Genomic DNA, 5,737 nt, shown 5'->3' with positions numbered 1-5,737 from the left:
ACCCATAGCATACACACAGTCAGACTTTTCTGCAAACTTTTCTAAAACTTTCCTAATATCACATGTTTTTTTTGCTATTTTCTGCTCTTTACCGCCACCCTTTGGTTAATTTCTGCTATTGTTTGTTGCTTTTAACATTGGTTCTGAGCATGCGTATTTGCACTTTGTCCAAAAGTTGGTTGGATTGCTGTACACACAGTCAGATAAGGCACCATCAGACTTTTGTTGCCGAAAAGTTGGTCCGTTTGCAGACCCAACTTTTTGTTGAATAAAACCCGAAAAAGTTGGTCCGATGGTGCGTACACACGGTCAGACAAATTAGAAAACTTGCAGATTTTGAAGTTGGTTGGCAAAAAGTGTGACCGTGTGTATGGGGCTTTACAAGGAAATATGATTCATTCAGGAAATACAGAATATGAATCTTAAAGTAGGATCTTACTTTATCAAGTCAAACTTCTGTGAAGGGCAAAGACTGGAAAAGCTAATGATATGGATTTTCATTTGATATGCCTCCAACTGGCTGGCTTTCTTAAAGCAAACCTGCTTTGCTTGAGAAAGTGCTGCTTAAAGTGGTTGTAAAAATTTTTTTTTTAAATAAAAAACATGTTATTCTTATTCTTACCTACTCTGTGCAACAGATTTGCTCAGAGCAGCACTGATCCCCCTTTTCTATGGTCCCCCAACAGTGTTCCTGGCTCCTCTCCCCCACCAAGTGGCCCCATAGCAAGCTGCTTGCTATTGGGGCACTCATACTTGCTCACTCCTGAGCCCCACCCTGTGTGTCCATAAGACACACAGAGTGCAGCTTGGCCCAATCCCCTGCTCCCTCCTTACTGGCTGTGATTGACAGCAGTGGGGGCCAATGAGGAGGGAGAGACCGAGAGAGCCTGTGCCCTAGTGCATGGTGCTGGATCAAGATAGGGCTTACTTAAGTATATATTGGGGCGCTACATACTGAAGTTTTTATTAATTTAATGCATTAGGCTAAAAAGCCTGAAGGCTTTAGAACCACTTTAAACCAATCTCATTTACATTACCTAAACCTGTCCTTAATTTGCACATTGCTGCTATAAATATATAAGGTTGTTTAAGAGTTTGAGGTGCCATTAATGTACTTTTATACTTAATTTAGTTTACATATGGCTAACTGGTTTCATCACATGCCTTCTTACCTTTTTTTTAATTTGAAAATAAAGCATTCGTGCAGTTTTGGATTGGAAACTTTTAATGACGTTGAGTTGGGTTATCTGCTGACTTTGTGATATGTGTATTCTCAAATATATTGGCTCCTGTTCTATATAATCTGTAATAAGTAAAGCAACATCTGAAGTGTAATTGTGCGTAAATATTTGCAGCTCACATTGAGTTCAAATAATTTTTTTTGTAATAAAACTGATTATAACTTATGTTATCTCTGGTGTTTTTCTTCCTAGGACCCATTCACGCAAAACGTTATATGTGTTGATGCATGTGTGTTGGTACACTGCAGTGCCATTCATTAGTGGGAATGCTCAATAGCATTCCCGGTATTGTTATTAGTTTTTTATTATTCTTATTAGTGGGAATGCTAAATAGTATTCCCAGTATTGTTATTCGTTTTTTATTAGTGGGAATGCTCTATAGCATTGCCAGTATTGTTATTCGTTTTTTTATTATTAGTGGGAATGCTCTATAGCATTCCCAGTATTGTTATTTGTTTTTTATTATTCTTATTAGTGGGAATGCGCAATAGCATTCCCAGTATTGTTAATGTTTTTTTATTATTAGTGGGAATGCTAAATAGCATTCCAAGTATTGTTATTTGTTTTTATTAGTGGGAATGCTATATAGCATTCCCAGTATTGTTATTTGTTTTTTATTATTAGTGGGAATGCTAAATAGCATTCCCAGTATTGTTATTATTTTTTTTATTCTTCTTATTAGTGGGAATGCTCTATAGCATTCCCAGTATTGTTATTTGTTTTTTTATTAGTGGGAATAATCTACAGCATTCCCAGTATTGTTATTCGTTTTTTATTATTTAGTGGGAATGCTAAATAGCATTCCCAGTATTGATATTCGTTTTTTATTTTTCTTATTATTAGTGGGAATGCTCTATAGCATTCCCAGTATTGTTTTTCATTTTTTATTAGTGGAAATGCTAAATAGCATTCCCAGTGTTGATATTCGTTTTTTATTAGTGGGAATGCTAAATAGCATTCCCAGTATTAATATTCATTTTTTATTATTAGTGGGAATGCTATATAGCATTCCCAGTATTGTTATTCGTTTTTTATTGTTCTTATTAGTGGGAATGCTAAATAGCATTCCCAGTATTGATATTCATTTTTTTTATTAGTGGGAATGATAAATAGCATTCCCAGTATTGATATTTGTTTTTTAGTGGGAATGCTATATAGCATTCCCAGTATTGTTATTAGTTTTTTATTATTCTTAATTTTAATTTTATTCGTACGTTTTTTGGCTCTGCGTATTTTCTGCATACTTTCAGCTATTAAGACCATTCAACTTTTAAAATGTTTAGCTCTTTCAGCTAATGATGGGACGTCTTTAACTTTTTTTTCTACTATTGTTATTTATTATTAGTGGGAATGCTAAATAGCATTCCCAGTATTGTTATTATTTTTTTATTATTCTTATTAGTGGGAATGCTCTATAGCATTCCCAGTATTGTTATTTGTTTTTTTTATTAGTGGGAATAATCTATAGCATTCCCAGTATTGTTATTAGTTTTTTATTATTCTTAATTAGTGGAAATGCTCTATAGCATTCCCAGTATTGTTATTCTTTTTTTTTTTTTGTGGGAATGCTCTATAGCATTCCCAGTATTGTTATTCATTTTTTATCACTTAGTGGTATTGATATTCGTTTTTTATTATACTTATTATTAGTGGGAATGCTCTATAGCATTCTCAGTATTGTTTTTCATTTTTTATTAGTGGAAATGCTAAATAGCATTTCCAGTATTGTTATTCGTTTTTTATTAGTGGGAATGCTAAATAGCATTCCCAGTGTTGATATTCGTTTTTTATTATTGGGAATGCTAAATAGCATTCCCAGTATTAATATTCGTTTTTTATTATTAGTGGGAATGCTATATAGCATTCCCAGTATTGTTATTCGTTTTTTATTGTTCTTATTAGTGGGAATGCTAAATAGCATTCCCAGTATTGATATTCATTTTTTATTATTAGTGGGAATGCTAAATAGCATTCCCAGTATTGATATTCGTTTTTTTAGTGGGAATGCTATATAGCATTCCCAGTATTGTTATTCGTTTTTTATTATTCTTAATTTTCATTTTATTCGTACGTTTTTTTGCCTCTGCGTATTTTCTGCATACTTTCAGCTATTAAGACCATTCAACTTTTAAAATGTTTAGCTCTTTCAGCTAATGATGGGACGTCTTTAACTTTTTTTCTACTATTTATACTTTTTAAAATATTAAGCTTTTAGACACTTTTTTAACATTGAAGTCAATGAGAGCATGCTTCAAATCCTTAAAACATTCTCCCACTACAAAAAGTTTCAGCTCCTTCATACGTTCACCTACAGACACCAAACACACTTTAACATTCACAATATATTCAGCTATCTGGCCATGACTTTTCAGTTTGATATCTTTTACAGTTTTTGTGAAAAAGCAGTTTAAGTTTAGTGAGTTTTTCAGAAAATGTTATTGATTATACAGTGTTTCTATGGGGCTGTGATAGAGTGGATGATGTCATTGCTAGAGCAGAGAGCTTTAAAAAAATTATCTTTATAGAGAGGGAACAAATTGCTCTCACACCCACAAGATCTACTTGTCAAACACAATTTATACATCAAAATGCAGGTATTTTTGTCTGGTTTCATGCAATGTGCTCAGTTCTGTGATACGCCTTTTATTTTTCTTATTATTAGTGGGAATGCTCTATAGCTGTTACCTTTGGCTGTCTGAGCTTCCAAATGACAAGAGTTCCACACTTTCTTCCACTGACTGTCATGTAAAAAATTGTTCAGATTTCCCAGTGAAACGCACAGAAAACCTCTTTTTTAAATCGCTGACATGCCCACATTTTTTAATTTATCAACATAAATACCAATCATACCAATACGTTCACAAAGGCCGTGTGTTTCTAGCGGTGAAGTCGCTGTTTCGATAGCATGTACTGTTGTGGATTTATTAAGGTTTATTTAAAGGGTTCTCTCACTCATTAGGTGTGGGGATTAAAGGGGTTGTAAAGGTAAATTTTTTCCCCCTAAATAGCTTCCTTTACCTCAGTGCAGTCCTCCTTCACTTACCTGGTGTGGAGAAAACCTTTTGTGGGGGGAGGGGGCGACCAGGCAAGTCAGGACACTCTGCATTACACCCTGCATTACTGTGTGTAGTTACAGACAGAAGAAAAGGAAGTGAGGGTTTCTCAGAAGAAATAAGGTCATTTAAACTCAAAATCAAATGATGAGGTTAGTAAAGGAGGACTGCACTAAGGTAAAGGAAGCTATTTAGGGAAAAATAGTTTTACCTTTACAACCCCTTTAATGATCAAAGAGAGGCTTTATAAGTAATGAAGAAACACTGCTTGTATGTCCTAAAGATAGTGTAGTGGTTATGGTGAATGGCTTTGGTGTGGGCTTAGCAATACAGCTATTCAGCATTCCCACGCATTTTCTGCAGGAAATGCATTTTCTAGTTAATTTTAATTTTATTCCGTACGTTTTTTGCCTCTGCGTAACTTCTGCATACTTTCAGCTATTAAGACCATTCAACTTTTAAAATGTTTAGCTCCTTCAGCCAATGATGGGACTTCTTCAACTTTTTTTCTACTATTTATACTTTTTTAAATATTGTGGCCCAGATTCTCAAAGGGCTTACGACCGAGCAGCGCCATGTACGCCGTCGTAAGTCCTAATCTGGGCCGTCGTATCTATGCGACTGATTCTTAAGCCTCTTACGCCGTCGGATCTTAACTGCAATTTTTTTTGCCCGCTAGGTGGAGCTTCCGTCGATTTCCCCGTCGAGTATGCAAATTAGCTAGATACGCGAATTCCCGAACGTACGCACGGCCGACGCATTAAAGTTACGACATTTACGTTAGGCTTTTCCCAGCGTAAAGTTGCCCCTGGGTCTATGAGGCACAACCAATGGTAAGTATGGCCGTCGTTCCCGCGTCGAAATTTGAAAAGTTACGTTGTTTGCGTAAGTCGTCCGTGAATGGGGCTGGACGCCATTTACGTTCACGTCGAAACCAATGACATCCTTGCGACGTCATTTGGAGCAATGCACCCTGGGATATTTTACGGACGGCGCATGCGCAGTACGTTCGGCGCGGGAACGCGCTTCATTTAAATGCTACACGCCCCCTACCCGCCAAATTTGAATTAGGCGGGCTTACGCTGGGTGATTTACGCTACGCCGCCGCAACTTTACAGGCAAGTTCTTTGTGAATAAAGTACTTGCCTGAAAAACTTGCGGCGGCGTAACGTAAATGAGATACGTTACGCCCGCCCAAATTTACTCCATTCTACGAGAATCTGCTCCTAAGCTTTTAGACACTTTTTTTAACATTGAAGTCAATGAGAGCATGCTTCAAATCCTTAAAACATTCTACCACTACAAAAAGTTTCAGCTCCTTCATACTTTCACCTACAGACACCAAACAAACTTTAAAACGTTCACAAAATATTCAGCTATCCGACTATATCTTTTCAGTTTGATATCTTTTAGACCCCTTTTATACTGAAGCGTTTCTTACAG

The sequence above is a fragment of the Rana temporaria genome, chromosome 5, assembly GCF_905171775.1.
Source record: "Rana temporaria chromosome 5, aRanTem1.1, whole genome shotgun sequence".
NCBI lineage: Eukaryota > Metazoa > Chordata > Amphibia > Anura > Ranidae > Rana > Rana temporaria.
The sequence above is the reverse complement of the archived record's forward strand: the minus strand, read 5'-3'. Positions refer to the sequence as shown.